The sequence below is a fragment of the Cucurbita pepo genome, chromosome 13 (genome assembly GCF_057944985.1).
Source record: "Cucurbita pepo subsp. pepo isolate OVF chromosome 13, ASM5794498v1, whole genome shotgun sequence".
NCBI lineage: Eukaryota > Viridiplantae > Streptophyta > Magnoliopsida > Cucurbitales > Cucurbitaceae > Cucurbita > Cucurbita pepo.
In genome coordinates, this window is record NC_141810.1 from 10,076,351 (window position 1) to 10,098,656 (window position 22,306).

At 33.6% G+C, this 22,306-nt stretch overlaps 1 non-coding gene across 1 annotated transcript; it reads right to left on the reverse strand.

Annotated features, from left to right (window-relative positions):
• Positions 1 to 17,319: 17,319 nt before the first annotated feature.
• On the reverse strand, positions 17,320 to 17,401 carry TRNAR-UCU (transfer RNA arginine (anticodon UCU)). Its single transcript has one exon. It is a non-coding gene; the product is annotated as a tRNA-Ser (tRNA).
• Between the last annotated feature and the right edge of the window lie 4,905 nt (positions 17,402 to 22,306).

The following is a 22,306-nucleotide window of genomic DNA, read 5'->3' on the forward strand; positions in this document are numbered from 1 at the left end:
CAGATATTAAAAGTGGTAGTGTCAAAAGAAAATTGCGCCACTATGAAATATGTAATTAAAGTATTGATATAAAAACAAATTATTATTACTCAGGGGACAATGTAATGCAAGAAATGGATTAAATATTGATCTAGTTGATGGAAGGAAGCAAGTCTTGAACAAAGTGAGAAAGATGAAGTTAAAGTTAAGTATTTTAAGGTGAAGCACGTGAGCCACAAACCTACTACCTGAATTCTTTTGCTCATGAAATTTTAGACATATGACAAATTTCAATAGTAAAACCAGGCTAGACATTGATGAAACAAGGATATATAAATTCATAACTTTACATATAATGTCTATTCTCAATATAGCCGTTCTAATCATACTTAGACAGACTTTTTTTATAATCATGAATCGTACAAAATTAAAGTAGGAAGTCAAACACGTTTTTACATACTTTGAAGTAGTGAAATGGCTCGTGGGAGATATATCAAACATGTTTAGTAAGCATGAAACATGCGGCTTTGTAGTTAGATTGGTGGTGGTTGACAAACTGGAGGTTGCAAGAACGGAAGATCTCGTAGTTTCACAGTAATTATTTCTAATTTAGGTGTTTTAGTTTAAAAATGCCACTAACATGACTATAATGTCATAGTAATTTATATACGTTCTCTTATTTGGAATAAGAGGTTTGGATCCTACTGTTGTTGTACTAATAAAATAAAAATTAAACATTTAATGATATAAAATAAAGTATTTTAATCATACCATAAAAACTTGAGGGGATATATGTTTAGATTTAGGAAGTTTAATTTTTTAATTTTAGATTATTATTTTTAAGGTTTTAAGTTGCAATTAGATATTGGCCTAGTATTGGTGGGGATGAGAGTTACAACATTTCAATCGACCACATGTTACTCTTGGACCTATTTTCAAAGCTGATGTCACCCATGCATACATAATTCATTACGCGGAAGCTTATCATAAATAACCTTTGAAAAACACAACAAAGTCTTTCATATAGATTCACAAATCCAAAAACAAACCTATCTCCCAAAATAAAACCTTCCATAACTGAATTCAAAATAAATCTAAATAAAACAATATTGAATAACTTAAAATAGTGAAATAGACATAAACTCCTAAAAATATTCGCTGTCCAACTTCTATGGTGTCTTCAGCTCAGCCGTTAACCGTATATTGGCGTCTTGCCTTTACCTTAGAAATGTAGGTAGCACATGGCTCGAGTATTTTATGAAATACTCATTAAGTCACCCCACTGTTGGGGTTAGAAATGCAAACACATGCAACATATGAAGGGGACCTAACTTTTCGTAAACCGTATATTGGCGTCTTGCCTTTACCTTAAAAATTACATTGATTTTCCTAGATTTTTTAGGAAGATCCTGATGGATTTTCTTTTAGAGTTTATGGTTTTTAGATCAAGAGGAGAAAAGATTTTATAGGATAATTTAAGAATTAAAAATAGAAAAGGAAATTTTTATTATTATTATTATTATTTAGAGGGTCAAAATTTAGTTGTAAAGGAAACCGTTGAATTTACGTGAATAAATGTCAAATTAAGGACAATACAACTTTGTAAATAAAAGACAATACAATGTCTAAAGAAATATAAAAGTGAAAGGGTTTTAAATTTGGCATTTTGTTTTGGTTATTTGTTTGTTTTTATTAAAATTGTTTCAGAAGTATTAGGATGTTAAAATAGTTTCACTCTAGGAACGGGATCAAACCAAATCAATCAATTTTATATTTAAAAATAAATTATTAAACGTTTTTATAATAACATTTTTTATTTTTATAATCAATTTAACTTGAATATTTTATGGTTCAATTAGGGTGAATTTGCTTTATTTTTCCAAAAAAATAAAAAAAATAAGAAAGTGTATCGGTTTAAAAGATGAAAAATAAAAGATCAAATCATATTATAACAAAATACTTATAAAAATCACTTAATATTTCATACGATAAGTCTATTGTTTAATAAAGAAATTACCTATAGCAAATATTTTTTTTAATTTAAAAATATGGAGGGAACGTATGGTAAAAATTTTCATATTTAAAAACAAAAAGAGGATAAAAATTATAAAAATGTATAAGTATGCATTATATATTATCTACAACTACACATCCATATACATATATACAAATATTCTTTAATTTATTAAGATTCGTCGGTAAGTCAATCATATATTGTTTAAGACTACACGTTCTTGAATTTTTCATACAATGAGTAATATCAAATTGTAAATAAAATAATCAAAATTATGACAGTATAACTAACTACGACTTCAGGACATAAATCTCAACCGTAAAACAATGCTAGACGTAAATTAAACAAGGATACATAAGTTATAACCTTACATATAAGCCCTATTCTCACTATAGCATGAAACATGAAGTAAACAAGGTGATTGCATGCTTTGAAGTAGTGAAATGGCTCCTATATGGCATATCAAACATGTTTGGATTTAAACTTAACATGGTCAAAGAATCATCTCAAGTTAGTCTCATGATCTATGTCTCCAAACATACTCCGTTCTATCATAACATTTATTGTGATGTCCCACATTGGTTGGGGAGGAGAACAAAACACCATTTATAAGGGTGTGGAAACCTCCCCCTAACAAACGCGTTTTAAAGCCTTGAGGGGAAGCCCGAAATGAAAAGCCCAAAGAGGACAATATTGTGGGGCGTTACATGTATATTTTAAATTCTAAGAAACCCATAAGATACCCACCTTTAACGCTTAAAGAGAACTCAACCTGACTACTTGCTTAAGTTTGCTTAGAACCTCATCTAGCATGATTTCATAGCTCCAATTTGCATCAAAAACTCTCAAAGAGTTCTAGTCAGCCATGTACTCATTCATATAATATTGGGCAACTTTTTAGTATGGCACCTAATTTTCCCAAGAGACTTGCTCACATTTTGCAAGCTCACGAATTCAAAAGAAATATTTAGGCCCCGTTCATTGCTTGAAAATCATTGATGCCTTTCTCAACACACTATTTATCGAAATTACACTACAACACCAAAATATTAGCACTCTGGCACATCTGTAAAGCTAGTTAATTTCTTGAATGGTGATGCTGATTGGTAGCGTGTAGGTCTCGACCTGCAAAAAAAAAATTAATTGTTGTACACTCTTTTTTGAGATAGAAGGTTCAAATCCTACACCATATAATTGTTGTACTAAAAAAAACTTACACATTTAGTGATACGAAACAAGGTGTGATAATCATGCTACAAAAACTTCATTGTGGACGACAAGTACCATAAATGGTAACATAAATGTTTGGATTTAGGAGGTTTCATTGTACTTTTCAATTTTAGATTATTATTTTTAACATAAATGTTTGGATTATTATTTCCAAGTTACAGTATTATTTTTAAGGTTTTCAATTTTAGATCATTATCGTATTTATAGTTATTATCGTATTTATGAGCATGAGAGTTACAACATTTTCAAGGCTATAAATAATTGCATATTTTTGCTTTGGTAGGAAGATTTTTTATATTAAAATGAAAGTTGCATGTTCTGTTTTTTAAGGCATAAGGTTGTCTCTTTGCCTTTCTTGTATTGAGATTCGGATGCTAGAGTTTTCCAAGCAGTTTTGGTCGAGCTCTCTTTTGGAGTGATTCGAATAAGGAGTTTAAAAACAAAGGAATAATGTTAATATGACAATATCAAAATTATGAATTAAAAAGTTTCCATATTCTAGAATCTCATTTGGAGATAATTAAATAAGTTGATATATTGATTATTTTCTTTCCATGCAATTTATTTATGATAAAAAATTAACTATTTAATTAAAAATTGATAGAACTATTTTAGTTTAATTGTTTTTTAAAAATTTAAGTGAGTGTGTAACACCTGAGAGTCTCACAATAATTAGATACCCCATTTTTCCTTTAAAGTTTAAAATGACAGGATTTTATTGAAAGTCTTACCTGCCGAATTACAAAATTATTTAAAAAGAAAAACGCTTAGAAAAATATAAAAGATAATAGTAAAAACTCAAAATAAATAAATAAAGTCAACGTTCGAGGGACATTTTGGTCATTTTAGCCTCCCAGGTATCACGTAGAAACTCTCGTGGATGCTCCATGAAACCTACTAAGAATGTTGTAGAAGTTAGGTTTGGAAAATTGTACGGTACAAATCCGTAAAAAAAAAAAAAAAAAAAAAAAAAAAAAAAAAAAAAAAAGATTGAGAGGTAAAGGTTTGGAGTTTTTAGTTGAGGTTTTTCTCTAGATTCAAAAGATTGATGTAAAATTAGATCCTGAAATTTGAGTATGTTCTTCTGGAAAGAATTTTGCAAAACTTTCGTAGAGTGGTCCGGAGTTGAATAGAACTGGAAGGTGGAGTTCCAACGATCCTCAAGAAATGGTGAGCTTTTTATTTTAGACCAATTTTGCATGCATTTTCCATCTCGAAATCATTAATGAAATTGAAACATAAATAATCTTGTTAAGAGAAATATTTGTAGGGATTAGAGGATATGCTAAAATACGAGATATCAAGCCTTAGATAGTTAGAAGGTAATAGCCTAATAATAATAATAATAAATAATGAAATAAAAATATAAAAATAATTATAAAAAATAGTTAAAAAATAATAATAATAATAATAAATAAATAAATAAACAAAAAAACAACTTTTCCCCTACTCCACTAACCTCTCTCCCTTCTCACAATTATCTCTACTCAACCCATCTTAAGTTAGAAAGTATTACTGAAAAGAAAAGAAAAAAAAAACTGAAAAACAATAATTGTTAGATTTACTTGAGAAAAAAAAAAATGGCTTTTACACATGAGATTCATAGTAGATTTATGTGAAGATATATCTGGTATATATTAAATCTTCATTTTCTTTTATCCATCTTTAATAGAAATCACAACCAATTATAGTTAGATTTTCCTTCAATTATTACCATGATCAAGGTTTGAGTTAGAAACTAAATGTCAATAATTTACACGATTCTAGTAAATCAGGTCAGATTAGTTATTAGATTAAATTTTTATCCCTAGCCAAATGAATAGATTAAAAATAGAATGACCAATAAAACTTCTGAATAGGAAACATTGAGATAAAAGGAAAGATTTGGAAACAGGATCCACTAGAAATTTGGAATACATGATAACAGAATTAAAAGGAAACAGATAAAAAAAAAAGGTAACGTAAATACAAAAAACCACAAAAAAGAAATTAGGGAATTAAAAACCACAAACTAAACATAGAGAGAAACGTAAATACAAAAGGTAAATACAGAGAGGAGTAAAGGCGAGAATAACTTGAAATAGCTATATCTACTTTCTTATACAATAGTAACCATGAAATATAAGATTTTTAATAAAAATATAATTATAAATATATAACATTTCAAGACTTTTAACAATGGACCAATGTAAATTAGAGAAATAATGTTGTAGAGTTCAAACCTGAAACTAATATCATGGGCTCATATAGGTTGACTCCAATTTTAAAGGACCAAATCGAACTTTCATTAAGGATATATTCGTGACAATGACTTAAGCTAGCCAGGTAAGTGACCTTACTATCGGCATGGTTATATTTGATGTTGACACGTGCCCCGTGGTTCTGCACGTGTCATATATATTGATATGTGTGAATTGTCTGTGGATCGATATGCTTCTTATATGTTATGTATATGTTATAATATGTGAATTGTATGATAATAATTACAGTACGATGTGTTCAAGGATATGTTTGAGATAGGATACGAGAAGGATGCACAAAACGAAATGTAGCGATAGGAGTAAAATACGTTCATGAAACGTTGAGGTTAGGTTAAATACCATAGTGATATGGATAAGAGATATTGATGGAAGAATACGGTTAGGTTACAGGTAGAAAGGGATAGGTTTGTGATAGATTGATAGAACGATAGCGTTAGGATTGATAGAACGATAGCGTTAGGATACGTTCTTGTGATGATATGACTAAGGTACGTTCACGTAATGATATGTCTATGATAGGTATAAGAACGTTAAGTCTATGATAAGTTAGAGAACGATAAGACTACAAAGTGTTTACGTTATGACTTGGTTATAATATGATACATTGTGATGCAATATGTCATGGTATGATGTGTATATGAAACGTTATGTTAGGTCTCTTAAATTGTGTGTATACAGCATGATATGAATGACATGAAATCACGATAAATGGTATGAAATATAACCCCGTTAGAATTATGTATGATTTGAGATGGTTTGAGAACTGAAGAATGAGAAACGATATGATATGAATGATGAACAATATCTGAAACGATATGAAAAATGATGTGATATGTACATAATGCTAGCGGGGTTGTATTAAAGGATAATGAAAATGGAAAAGTTTTGGGACCTTATGCATTATGTGTGCTCATGCATTTGGGAGGATACCCCTATCCCATCACGAGGGTATAGACGTGTACATCTAATGGCAGGACAACGGTCGTTATGCTTTGCATAGCGCTGCCATGACGGTTACTAGTTCTAGCGGGTGTCCGGCCTAAGGGGCTCCCAGAGTATGCCCACCGAATAAGAAAAGTGGTCCAGTGGTGTGCTAACTAGCTGGTGAGCCCATACTCGCACGTATGGGCTGTGTGTAGAGCATATGATACACGTCCAAAATTACCCGTTAGGACAGCATCGTAAGAAAAACGGAATGAAAGATAGGTCCCATCGTCTCATTGCATGTGATTGTTGCATTTAACCCCAATAGTGGGGTCACTTACTGAGTATTTTTTTAAATACTCAAGCCATGTGCTACTACATTTTTCAGGTTAAGGCAAGGCCTTCCTGTACGGCTGACGACGGCATCACAATTCGAGACCATGACACATGCGTAGGATAGTGGTATTTATTTTCTTAGACATAGCTAGAATAGGATGTTTTTAACTTAAACTCTTATTCATTTTATTTAGTCTTTTGTTGTGTCATTTTAAGGATGTTTTCGAAACATGTAAGTCCATGATTGTGTTTTAAGATAAAGGTTATGTTTTATGAAATTTAAATGAAGTCTTCCGCATTCAATGTTTATGGTACGTATATAGTAGCGACCTTAAATTAAGTAGAAAATTTCGGGTCGTTACATAAAATATGCATGTTTAGGATACTAGAAGGTTAATTTGGATGAGAATGCTATTTATATCAAGAAAAATTACTAAAATGCCCCTAGGATGAGGATTTACGCTGCGTGATGATTTAAATACTTTTCACTGTGCTAGAAAATAGATTGGGATACTGTAGTTTGTGCTTCAAGCAACAAATGGACGTTATCTCCTCGTTGAGCTTGAATGAATTCATGATATATTATGCTTAGCTTCAAGTGATCGATTGTGTGTTCTCCTTGTAAAGTGTGTTTATCTGCACATAGTTAAGACTAGGGCGCTAGAGTCAAGCTAGTTAGATGCTGACCTAGATCAAGACGCATCTAGTTGACTGAAAACCCTAGGATCATGAGCGGTGATCAAGTGTCTAAACCCTAGTGCTTCCAAACTAAGAAAGATTTGATTAGTTAGAATAGAGATTCCTAAGTTGTAAGTTTGTGTTAAGTCACATTGCCTCTTTAGGAACCTAGTAGACCTCTTCGGAACCTAAGAATGACCAAGACATGTCTAGTTTGTGAATGTTCTATGGTCCCACCGCTGATGTCCCGTCATCGTCAGGTATGTCATGCGTAAGATAAAAAAAAGAAACATCATTGATTGGGTATGTTGTTACTGCATGGTCATTATAAAATATGACTCATAATTGAATTTTGACACCATTTACTGTATTATAGTTAACTGAATTATTGTTGCCTTCATTCTATGTTTATTATAATGTAGAATATGTTATGATTTACCTTGCATGGAATGTGAATGTAAATTGAAGTATGGATGATTTTTAGGTTTAGCAAAGTTGGTACGGTAAATGGGAAGCTATAGTTTAGTAAGCTACTAAATGCTAGTATATGCATGAAAATGATTTTGCTATGGAAGGTCAGATGTTTCAGTTAGACGTCTCGAACATAGTTAAAATACAAAGTAGTTTCTGATAGCAGACTGTGTGTTGATTGCAGTGACATTTTCGATCCTGACGTTTCGAATTCCGCCGACATTTCGCTGCCAAGGGCGATACCTGCAAAATCTGGTGAGATGCAAGTGAGGCAACAAATGACAAGGTCTCAGTCCGCATTCCGAACTTGATACCATATTGGTCCCATCCACTCTTGATGGTGATGCAATCGTCACCAGAGACAATGTAGCAGTATTCGATTCGAGTGTTGGAACAAGAATTGGATGAATTGAATAGAGAATTAGGGAGAGAGATTGACGAAGAAAAGAACCCTAAAGTTTTAAAGGTATAGAAGAAGGGAACCTGGATTGATTCCGTCGATGTTGGGTACGGTAACGGGAGCCAAGATGGTAAGCCCTTGGATAATCACATTTGACCCAACCAAACCAAACTAAATTAAATCATAATAATGTATGTATATAATTCAAAATTCTTTTGAGTGGGGAGTAATTTGAATGATATACTATTACAACTTTTAACTATATTTTTTTTTTTTTTTAAGTATAATCATAAAATACAAGTATATTGGAATTGAAGTGAAATAGTCAAACTTGCTATAGATGGGATGGACGAACCAAGAAGGTGAGTTGATCAAAGTGAGATTTGAGATCTGGATTTGATCAAAGTACATGATCTCGATCACATATGGTCGTGTTACCTTGAGCTCCCCTTTCTTAAACTTTTCCCACCAAGAAGATCCCTGACGATCGATTGTACCGTTGTTACCTAAACCATGTCATCAATCCAACTTTATTTTCTATAAATAATTTTCTTATGTTTTCATTTACCTTAATTTTCTTTATTAAATTCGGATGACACATAACCCTATAAGAATACAATTTTGGAAACCATTTAAAAAAAATTAGAATGTTAAAAGGTAAGAGAAAAATAATCACCGGTGATAACCACATCGGTGAGATTAGTTCCAAAGATGAGGCTGCTTTACCGTTCACCCAGAGCATCTCTTCCCCTCCCATAAATTATGCACCATTAAATTATGAGGAACAAATTTAACTCATTTATTTTCAATTAAAGATTAAAATTCAAATCACCACTCCCAAAATTGTTAGCTTTATAAAAATAAAGTAGTCATAGGTCCAACCTAGGATGCAAGAATTTTAACTTCTTTATCGATAAAAAGTGTGAAATGGTGATAAGATAAGGAATCAATACAAGGGGAATAAGATTCGGATTACCTTGTTGATCGAATATCTCAAGGCAAGAACATTGTTTGAGATTCGAATAACTCCACAAGCAAGATCGATCATGTCTAGCTTGAATGATTCTTGTTGATCAAATATCTCAACCCAAGAACACTTGTTTGAGATTCGAATCACTCCACATGCAAGATTGATCATGTCGAGCTTGAATGATTCTACATGCAACCTAAACTACATAGAATTGCAAAGAAACTTAGCCATTGGCTAAAGAAAAGCATAAATGTTTCTTTCTATATTTTCCAAGTCTGCTTACAAATACAACATACTTGGCTTATATAGCCTCAAAATGAAACTATTATGGCATTCCAAGAATTGTGACATTCATACTTAATGGCCATAATCAACCATTATGTAATTGTAACCTAAATTTAATAAAAAGTCTTAAAATACAATAACTCTAAACTGTAACCCTCCCAAAATTTATAACAATCAAACTTCATTCTTCTTCAATGTGGCATGAATTGAAACAACTTTTGATAATTTTGACAACTTTTTCTTCACATCTTCATTGAAGTATATTGTATGATTGATATCTTTTGGTTCATATCATTCTCAACTTCTTCAAGAGGATTTGTCCTCGAATCTATTTGTGAAACTTTCCTGCAAAAAATAAGTTGTGGAAATACGAAGGACCTCACAACACTCTCACGAGTATACACTCAAGGAATTTTAGGACACTCTTTTTACACTCAGTTACACAAATGAAGCTCCCATTCTCACCTCTCAAAATTTTAAATAGAGCAAAGATTGAATTTTGAACTCTGGGTTGATTAAAAACTAAAAAGATGAAAATAAATAAAAATCAAATTGAGAAGAAACGCAAAGGAAACATATATCCGATCTTGAGCCTGAAGCTCTAATACCAAATGATAAGATAAGGAATCAACTACAAGGGGGGTAAGATTCAGATTACCTTGTTGATCGAACATCTTAAGACAAGAACCTTGTTTGAGATTCGAATCACTCCATAAGCAAGATCGATCATGTCTAGCTTGAATGATTCTTGTTGATCAAATATCTCAAGACAAGAACACTTGATTGAGATTCGAATCACTTCACAAGCAAGATTGATCATGTCGAGCTTGAATGATTCTACATGCAACCTAAACTACATAGAATTGCAAAGAAACTTAGTCATTGGCTAAAGAAAAGCACAAATGCTTCTTTTACTATATTTTCCAAGCCTGCTTACAAATACAACATACATGGCTTTATATAGCCTCAGAATGAAACTAAGGTATACCAAAAGTTGTAACATTCATACTTAATGACCATAATTAGCCATTATGTAATTGTAACTAAAGTAAATAAAAACTCTTAAACTACATTAATGAAATACAATAACTCTAAATTGTAATCCACCCAAAATTTATCACATGAAACTTCATTCTTCTTCAATGTGGCATGAATTGAAATATCTTTTGATGATTTCAACAATATTTTCTACACATCTTCATTGAAGCATATTGTATGATTGATGTCTCTTGGTTCATATCAACTACAAGGGGAAAAAGATTGAAAACGAAAAAGATAAAAAAACAAATTGAAAAGAAACGCAAAGGAAACATATATCCGATCTTGAGCCTGAAGCTCTGATACCAAATGATAAGATAAGGAATCAATACAAGGGGAATAAGATTCGGATTACCTTGTTGATCGAATATCTCAAGGCAAGAACATTGTTTGAGATTCGAATCACTCCACAAGCAAGATCGATCATGTCTAGCTTGAATGATTCTTGTTGATCAAATATCTCAACGCAAGAACACTTGTTTGAGATTCGAATCACTCCACAAGCAAGATTGATCATGTCGAGCTTGAATGATTCTACATGCAATCTAAACTACATAGAATTGCAAAGAAACTTAGCCATTGGCTAAAGAAAAGCATAAATGCTTCTTTCTATGTTTTTCAAGTCTGCTTACAAATACAACATACATGGCTTATATAGCCTCAAAATGAAACTATTACAGGCATCCCAAGAGTCGTAACATTCATACTTAATGGCCATAATCAACCATTATGTAATTGTAACCTAAATTTAATAAAAAGTCTTAAAATACAATAATTCTAAATTGTAACCCACCCAAAATTTATAACAATCAAACTTCATTCTTCTTCAATGTGGCATGAATTGAAACAACTTTTGATAATTTTGATAACTTTTTCTTCACATCTTCATTGAAGTATATTGTATGCTTGTTATCTTTTGGTTCATATCAAATGGCTAGTCAGATTAAAACTTTCGGTCAGCCATTTCCCCGATGGCACGACCAATTGAGCACTGCTATCCACCGCCAGTGTGTTGAGATGTTCAATCGCTTTCCGGAACACGAGAGTATTTGAAGTTACTCCGTCGCTGACGCCGCCAAACTCTGTCAGCAACGCCGAGTGTTTCCGGCAATTGATCGCCTGAAATTTCAAAGAGTTCGAACTCAAGCGCGGATTTATAGCGTCCATGGTGGCTAAGCTCACCAATGCCAGTACGATCATGGCCGAGATTGTTGCCACTGTAAGCTGCCGAAAAAAATCGAAGATGATTCAATATCTTTTTGTTGCTCAAGAAAATAATGCTGAAACTGCGGTCGGGTTTATGTGTTCATCTTTGCATTGGTTACATTTTCGAATTTTCGGATATAAGAAAAAAAAGTTCTTCAACAAATTGCGGTTTTGAACAAAAACCTATAATCATTTTCAATAATCCGAAAAAAGAAAAAAAAACATGTTTAAGATTTGCGTAGACAAACTTCGCCTAAGGTTTGAAAAAGCTACAAAGTCAGGTGAAAAATATATATGGGGCTTAAGTTTCTCTTAAGGCTTGTCGTGAGTGTGTCAAGATTACGATGTTTCATGGTTGAATATGTAGAACCGTGATGCAGGGCATCCCACCTAGAAGAGAAAAATATGGGCCTCAAGAAGCACCGCATGGTAAGAGGTCATGGGTCACCTTGAACATTATTAGAGTATTACCTAGCATTCTTTAAAATCATGATAACTTTAGGGCATGGAGTGTGTAATGCTCATGTCTTGTTCATATCGTTAGGCTAGAAAATCTTTGCATAACCTCATAGGCTAACCCTAGGGTAATGCGTACCGGTAACACACTCTATCTTCATGACATGCTTAGAATTCATGGCCCTAAAGTGTACATTTCTTGTTTGTGTAACACGTCATCCTCATGAGCTCAAGTCAATCGTGAGACCATATTTGTCATAACTAGAATCTTCATGAATTATTTTAAGTTGGTAAGAGTATTTTTCATCTTTTACCGTTTCAGTGTTGGGTAATACCCTAAATATGTTCTAATTGTGTAATATCATACATGAGTTTCTCTTCATGTTCTTGAGTCTTGGTGGTCTAAGGGTTGGTGTTGTGCTATTTTCTTGGTACTTGTCTTTGGAGTGTTTTCTTAGTCTCATGGTTTCTTTAGTTCTTGCACAAAAGGTTATTCTCATAGCATAACAACACATGAGTCGAAAATCTCATATGCCATGTAAATGTGAACTCCATAACAACTTTCCTAAGTCTCTATAAGGATCCTAACATGTGTCTTGAGATAATTAGACAAACCATGGATCCTTACTAGGAGCCTTTAGGGGTAGTTTAGTCATTTCCTTTAAGTCTTGGCTTATAGCCCAACCATGTTCTAATGTCCTTGGAAACTTACATGGCATATGTCTCTTATAAGATTCATAAAACTTGTAGCCTTGAAAACATATTAGAATCCTTATATAGGTAGTTTGGCCATTTATTTATCTCTTAAAATATTTCAAACTCCCTGAACTCTTGAGTAGATCTTCATGTCCCTATATATAGGCTTTACTTAAATCTTTAAGTCATTTGGAGGGAGTTTGAACCTTGAAATTGTCCATGTCTTAGGGGTATTTTGGTCATTTTTCCTTTCTTGGTTTAGCCCCTCTGAATGCTCCAATAACTTTGGAAACTTTCCTAGCCTCTTATATAATTGAAAATAGGCATATATAAAATCTTAGGTCATTTAGAGTTATTTGGTCCATAAACCAAAGCTTAGGCATGTAGGTCATTTTTGTGGTTTTGTATTTATTCTTTGTATAACCCCTAAGAAAAAATACTAATTTTAAATCTTGCATAACACCCTGTATCCTTGAAAATAGACTATATATAAAATATTAGGTCATTTGGTCCATAAACCAATGCTTAGGCAAGTAGGGGCATTTGAGTCATTTTACACTTTATTCTTGGTTCAACCTCTAAACAAACTCCCATGAAATTACATCTTATTCCATTCTATAAAAATCTCATATCATTTAGGTCATGAACCAATGATACATTACTCTAGAGGCATTCTAGACATTTAGCATCCTAAACTTAGTTCGAGCCCCAAACATAATCTAATGATTAATATGATCCTTATAAATAACGAAATAAGGCGTCTGAAACAATTTTATGACATTTGGAGATCATTCGGAACATGAATCGAAGGTAGGTTACCTTAGGGGCATTACGATTATTTTACACCATTACTTGGTTTAGCTACTTAATCTTTTCTAACGACAAAAAAGTTTCATATATAATCTTAATATGCCATCATATGCTTAGCATTAAAATTTAATGGGCACCAGAGTTTATTTAGTTGATAATTTTAATGTTAATTGAATCTCGAGCAAATCGCTTAGTTCGGAATCTTAACTCTGATGATGTTAATATAACACATGCGGAAGCAATTTTGATCTTATGCACTTTTAGAACATCAATTATAGTAAATAACTAGCATGTTCATAATTATTAAAACTTAATGAGTTTAGATACTAACCTTTTGTAGTTTAAACTTCTTTTTCCTAACGAACCGGTTTCGAACTACCACTAATGTCTTCTCCACTATCCTTCGGCCTTAGAACGGGATTGTGGAATCCGGTGAGTGACTAAACTTGGGAAGGATTTTGTATATGTGAAGAGAGTGTTTGTGAGAGGTTTTTCCCAAGGTTTTTCACCAAGAAGAACAAGTCCTTCCATGTACCATGATCACTCTATTTAAAGAGTCATGTTTGCATGTTCATGCAATTTTGAGATCACCAAATTTTGACACTAAAAATTCCACTCAAATGTTTGGGATTATGTGGCGAGCATGCATGTTTGAAGTTAACCAAATTTTGACACTCAAAATTTCACTCAAATTTGTGGGGTTTATTTGGCAAGCATGGAAGTTTGGTTAAACCAAATTTTGACACCTCAAAATTTCACTGACATGCATTTTTCCATTAAAAGAAGTCAACATTTTGACCTTCTTCATTTTTTATTCAACAATTAATTTGAATGATCAATTTCAAATTAAAGTAATATTAAATGATTAATTAAACTATTTAATTAATATTTAATATCAATTCAAATGTCAATCCCAATCAATTCCGACACATAATTGATTAAGATATTTAAATTTTATTTAAATATCTCACAATCTCTCTTTTTGTTTAATTCGTAAATAAAATAAAAATGTGGTTAAATATATCGTATATATGTAGCGCATATTCCCTAATTTGAATTCGAACACTTCAAACTCACTCGTCACACTGTTCTATGGTTTAGTCCGATATGAGCTAGCAGAGTGACATAATGGACCTATAGATCATGGGCTCCAACGATCCAAGATTAACCGGTTAAACTCATTAACCTGGTTAACCAACATTCGTTAACTACTAGGATACTCCACTTTAGCCTAGTAGTTGCACTCCCCTCACTATAGATATATTTCTGTCCATTTGATATAACCATGATTAGTAAGTCGATCCTTCACAGGTTGTTCGTAACTAGAGCTGGGTCAATTTACCGTTTTACCCCTAAAGTTACTTCTTGTTCCTTATGTCTCACTAATCCTCTAATGAACAATTGGTTTGTGGTCCAACCAGTAAACCGAATCCCTCCCAGGCTAATTAGAGGGTGGGGCCCCTTGTTCAAGACCTGGAGTCAGTGCTTAAGAGAACTACCTCTCTTCTATCCCTAAAAGTGGGTAGGAGTGAATTCCATCTTGCACCCCACGTCCCCAGCCATTCACCCAGTCTTACCCCTGAAATGGAAGGCCTATTGAGTCGGCGAACTAGAGCCACTCTCACCCATGCAAATCTAAGGATAATTTCGAATAAACAGGAGTTCATGGTTAGCTCAGGATTAAAACCGAGTTACCTAGGTTATCGAATGAAAAGAAAATCAGTCTCAACAGTAAATGACATTATAAAGTGAGAGTGGTTTTCTTCATGGTCCGATCTTATGCAATACTCATTGCATAGGACGCCCCCACTCACATGTCTCCACATGTACAATTTAGTGATCACATTGTTTATATCATATACAAAAGTGGGCCGCATCCATAGTGTCCCCAGAATAAGGTACTCAGCCTTATCCTTATACTATAGATCATTTTGACTATATACTTGAACTTGATCCACTCTTATGTCTCTACATATAGTTCAAGTAATCATACTATAGCCAAAGTGTTCTTAGTTTATTGAATTTAGATTAATGATCGTAAAGTTCACTTTATTCAATAACAATATTTACTGAATAAACAACAATAATAACTTTATTGAAAATATAATATGTTTTTGTTTACAAACTATGAGTTTTAGGACATAAAACCCAACAAACTCACGGTTCCATTAATTCATACTTAGCTTAATTTCCCTAATGAAATCCAAATGATTTCTAAAGTATTTCTTAAGAAAAGTCTAAGATGACTACTTACCTCGACGTTGACATTCGGGTCCTTTGTTCTTGAGCTTTTGGTATTCAGTTGCTCCAAATTATCTTTAATAGATCCATCTTGAAGTCTAATTTCTGGAACCATAAAGAAAATTGTGAGAACCGGTGATAAGAAAACCATAATTCTCAGCCCAGCGATCCAAGCGTTTGTTGAAGCAAGAACTCTTGAATCAAAGAGATTAACACCTCCTTGTACAAAATTTGGATCAACCAAGAGATAAAACTAGAATTAGATTACAACTTATTTAAACTATTTTATTTTTCATTGATGTGGTGTTAACCTACACATGTCTAAGATTCAAATTAGAATTTTGAATCCCAAATTTGAAATCTTGATTTAGCACTTGATGGCCCCACAAACTGACGAAAATTCTTTGAGCATGCTTTATCTTCATTCACATGCTTTCTAAAAATATTACTCTAAGGTCACACAACATAAAAAACATTTCAAAGGAAAGTGCACCATTTTGGTAAAGATTAAGCATGAAGGGCAAAAATGTCATTTTCCATTATGATTGAAGACAATAGGATATGTCAAGAGAGGTCCAAATGTCTCAACTTTGCCAAATCAACCTATGTCTTTTGTAGGAGAGATCTTTGCAAAGCCCCAATATCTATTAGGGAAATTTCTTGTACTTAGGAGGCACACTTAATTCAGAATTATAATTATATTTTGCGTCGCCTGACAGACTCGAACTCTCGCGGGAAAACACCATGTACTTAGCAGGCACACGCCTTAACCACTCAGCCAAATCTAATTAATTCAAAATTATAATTATATTTTGCGTGCCTGACAGATTTGAACTATCGCGGGGAAACCCCATGTACTTAGCATGCACACGCCTTAGCCACTCGGCCAAAGCGACACATGTCCTTTATAGTAGAGGTCTAAGCTACACAAAAATTTGGAAGTCAAACTTTCTCTAATAGATTTAAGAAAAAATAAAAGAAAAAAAAAACAAATATCTAATTAATTCGACATTAAAATTTTAGTTCATGTCACCTACGAGATTGGAAACTCTGGGAAACCCCATGTACTTAACAAGCACAGGCCTTAACCACTCGGTAAGCCTAATTAACTCGGCATTAAAATTTTATTTCACGTCGCCTGAGAGATTTGAACTCGCGGGGAAACCCCATGTACGCCAAAACAACACATGTCCCTTGTAGTAGAAGTCTTTCACGTCGCTGAGAGATTCGAACTCGCGGGGAAACCCCATGTATGCCAAAACAACACATGTCCCTTGTAGTAGAAGTCTAAGCCTAACTAACTCGGCATTAAAATTTTATTTCACGTCGCCTAAGAGATTCGAACTCTCGCGGGGAAACCCCATGTACTTAGCAGGCACACGCCTTAACCACTTGGCCAAAGCAACACATGTCTTTTGTAGTAGAGATCTAAGCTATACAAAAAATTGAAAGTTAAACTTTTTCTAATAGATTTTGAAAAAAAATAAAAGAAAAAAAAATACAAATATCTTATTAACTCGGCATTAAAATTTTATTTCACGTCGTCTGAGAGATTCAAACTCTCGCAGGAAAACCCCATGTACTTAGCAGGCACACGCCTTAACCACTCGGCAAAAGAGACACATGTTCTTTGTAGCCGAGGTCTAAGCTATACAAAAATTTGAAAGTCAAACTTTCTCTAATACATTTTCAAAAACAATAAAAGAACAAAAATTACTTACTATGACTCAAACACAAGTAATTGTCAAAATTAGTGCAACACTCAAACACAAGTAATTGTCAAAATTAGTGCAACTTATTGTTAGATGGAATTAGTCAACTTGTTAAGCCATTCATCCTTATTAGGAGGAATAGTTTATTTCAGTAGAGTTTTTGTAGGAGCTATTAGGATTTATTTTTGTTTAAATAGGAGCCCTCCGCCTTATTAAAACACAAGCCACAGTAAACGGTTTATTATTTCAGTTGTTCCTGTATTATCTTCTTTGAGTAATAATAATTTCATATTTATTCCCACCTTTGAGCGTGAGATATTGTGACCGTTGGTATCAGAGCCAAGTTGGTACGGTTTGATATTATTACTCAACGAGATGAATGGTGGAGGTCCTTCTATGGGTGTAGCTATGAAAAAGATTGTTGTCAATAACTATAGTTATTGGAAGTTATGCATGGAAGTGATGACACAGAAATTTCAGCAGATACTCCACAAAATGCAAAATTACGCTAACAATGGAAGATCAAATGTGGAAAAGTTTATTTACCTTGCGAACTTTGATTAGCAAGGAGTATATTGATAATGTTCGTGATTTAAAGTCACCCAAGCAAGTGTGGGAAACCCTTCAAAAGTTGTTCACTATGAAAAATATATCTCGATTGCAATTTCTAGAGAATGAACTAGCTGTGGTAACTCAAGGTAATTTTTCTATTGAAAAATCTATGTTCTGAAATTTCAGAATTAGATGCTGAGCTGCCAGTGAGTGATGTTCGATTACGGCTTTATTGTAACGACCCAAATAAAAGAATAATAATAATAATAATAATAATAATTAAATAATTAAAATAATATTTTCCTAAACTACTCTCCACTAACCCCTTCCTCTCCCAACTATCTCTCCTCAACGAACTCATCAGTCAAAATCCAGAATCCAGGATTCATCTGTGGTTCCTACAATGAAAAAAAATGAAAAAAAAGAAAAAATACCAACAACCAAATTTACAACTGAAGCCAGAGATTTAATTATTGGAGAGAGATCTTGCTTTCTGGTAAGTCATATTTCAGATCTCTTTTTCATTTATCCTATCAATTTCCTTTTCCTTTGTTTAATTATTCAGAACCAGATCTCTTCTTTGTGTGCATCTATTTAGATTTTGGTTATCAGGTTATAGAAAATTAACTAACTGAGGATAATATATCTGTCAATAAAATAAAAAAAAAAATAGAGAAAAAGATAGAAGATAAGAAGTAAATACAGAACAGAGAGGAAAGAAAAGATTCGGTTTAAACAAAAATTAACAAGTAAATAAGAAAGGAAAGATTTGGGAAGAAGAATTTATACGTGATATCTGTGAATTTGAATGATAACAGAATTAAAAGGAAGAAAAAAAAAATGTAAAACCAGAGAAAGGAAAGATTTGGAAAGAAAATTAATTAGAATAAAGGAAAAATACAGATAGTAGATGGAGAGAGACCAGAATATTGTTAACAAAATCAGTAAGAAAAGACAAAAAAAAAAAATTATATATATATATATAGATAGGAGGCCAAATACGGTAAACAAAATAAAAAGGAGAGAGAGAGAGACAGGAAGAAATGGAGAGACAGGAAGAAATGGAGAGACAGAACTAAAAGAGAGAGCACAAGACCTACAGAGAAAAAAAACACAGGAAGAAATGCAAAATCAAAAGGAAAAAGAGACAGGAAGAAATGCAGAGACAGAACTAAAAGACACTGGAAGAAATGCAAAATCAAAAGGAAAGAGAGACAGGAATAAATGCAGAGACAGAACTAAAAGACACAAGAAGAAATGCAAAATCAAAAGGAAAGAGAGACAGGAAGAAATGCAGAGACAGAACTAAAAGACACGGGAAGAAATGCAAAATCAAAAGGAAAGAGAGACAGGAAGAAATGCAGAGACAGAACTAAAAGAGAGAGCACGGAGAAGACCTACAGAGAAAAAAAACACAGGAAGAAATGCAAAATCAAAAGGAAGGAAAGAGAGACAGGAAGAAATGCAGAGACAGAACTAAAAGAGAGAGCACAGAGAAGACCTACAGAGAAAAAAAACACAGGAAGAAATGCAAAATCAAAAGGAAAGAGAGACAGGAAGAAATGTAGAGACAGAACTAAAAGAGAGAGCATAGAGAAACCTACAGAGAAAAAAAAACAAAATCAAAAGGAAAGAGAGACAGGAAGACAGGAAGAAATGCAGAGACAGAACTAAAAGAGAGAGTACATAGAAGACCTACCGAAAAAAAAAAACAAAATCAAAAGGAAAGAGAGGGAAGAAATGCAAAGACAGAACTGAAAGAGAGAGTATAGAGAAGACATACAGAGGAAAAAAAAAATAATAAGGAGAGCAGAAATAGAAATAAAAGAGAAAATACAGTGAAAATACAGAGAAAATGCAGAGAAGAGGAAAGAGAGATAGGAAGAAATGCAAAGACAGAACTGAAAGAGAGAGTATAGAGAAGACATACAGAGGAAAAAAAAAATAATAAGGAGAGCAGAAATAGAAATAAAAGAGAAAATACTCTGAAAATACAGAGAAATACAGAGAAGCCAAAATACAAAATCAAAAGAAAAAAAATACAGAGAGAGAAAAATAAAAGGGAAGAGTTGGAGTAAGAATCGATTATAACGTTCCAAGACTTTATCCATGCAAAGTCTTTAATGCTCGCATGAAGTTTAGCACATGAACCATTGTAAGAGTTAGAGAATTGAACATGAAATTGATGCCATGGATTCATATAGGTTGGCTTGGATGTAAAGGGAAAAATCGAACTTTCATTAAGGATAAATTGGTGACACCCGTATAAGCTAACCAGGTAAGTGACCTTACTATAGGATAGGCTAAATAATTGTATGAGTTATGATGATGTGTGGATTATGATGCTTGATGATATGTGCAGTATATACATATTTTGTTGAGTGACGCTTGATATGTTTGACGCACGTTGTGGCATTATGATGAGCATGATGATTGCATGATTTTTACCTTAATATGATGATGTTTTCCATATTGAGCATGCTAGATGATGATGAGTGTCATATTGCATCATGTCGTTAGATCAATGTAGGACACAACCCTAAGAGCATGAAAATGATATTTATATAAATATCCACGAGTATGCGTTACCTAGAGTAACAAAGAGATGAGACTAGAGGGTTGTGTCAGAAGAGACATTACGATGGATTTAGAGGGACCTCATGCATTTTGTATGTTCATAAGCATAGGGCTACTTCCCCTAGAGATGATGAGTGCGGACGCGCACCTTATGATGAGCGCGAATGCGCACAGGTGCGAAAGCACACAAATGAGGGTGTTCATGAGGCGCATGACACTATGGGGTTCCGCTGACCTCCGGACGTCGCTACAGATTAGCTTGACCAGAGGGTCCAGGGGGTGTGCGAGCGCCCTGGGGACTCACACTCGCACGTGTGAGTCATGTGTAGGGAAGTACTACACATCCAATTTGTCCGAGACTGGAGGCCACCCCTAAGATGATTAGAGATAGGTCCCTAAATCATGATTGCAAGTGTTTGCATTTGCATGGCCCCCTATAGTGGGGCCACTTACTGAGTATTCTTTGAAATACTCAGGCCGTGTGCCACATCATTTTTCAGGTAAAGGCAAGGCGCACTTGTACGGAGGACAGCGGCATTGCGAGTAGAGACTGTGGCACGTGCATAGGGTAGATTCATATTTAAATTTCTAGTCTTAAGTTAGAATAGGTTGTTTTCCATTTCATTGTTTTAAATTATTTTGTATTTGTTTTGGTTTTCTCTAAATTTCAGTATTTCATATTTAAACACGTAAGACCATGGCTGTGTTTTCTAGAGAAGAAGTTGTTTTAAACGTTTTTTTTGAAGTTTACGTTATCAACTATGTTCATGTAAGAGTTATATTTCCGCATTATAGTTGAGCATGAGACGTTAGTAGCGACTCTAAGTATGTGAAAATTTAGGGTCGTTACAGTTATCTTATTCGTGGATTACGAAAAGAATTTATGCCTTTGGTTTCCTCAATACAAGGGTGGGCAAATCAGCCTACGGTAATTTTACTGGAGAATCTTCTTTCAAATGAGGGAGCCTTGGTTAAGCAAATGACCAGCGGCAACGAGTTTTCCCCAAAGTCAGAAGATGCGTTGTATGTAAAAGATCAAAGGAGAAAATTTTCATTTAAAGCCTTCATCAAGTAATGTGAATCAATTCAAAAGTGAGCCGTCGTCAAAGAAGCCATTTAAAGCTTGCTACAGGTGTGGAAAACCTGACATTTTAAACGAGATTGTCAGGTGAAAGTGGTGTGTCATCGTTGCGGAAAGCCAGGCCATATTAAGCCAAATTGCCGAGTCAAAATGCAAGAATCAAAAGCAAATGTTGTACACGTAAGAAAAAATTCTTCAGATCCAATTTGGAAATACTGCTTAACCACTGAGGTTCTTGACCAGCCAACAAACGTTGTACATCAAGATGATGTTTCTACAAAAGATGCGAATTATGCTGCCCCTAGTGACCCTTCTGTTTATTTCACGACCTTGGATTTGGGATTCAACGAAAATGATGATTTCGAGCTAACCTTTGACGATCTTGACCG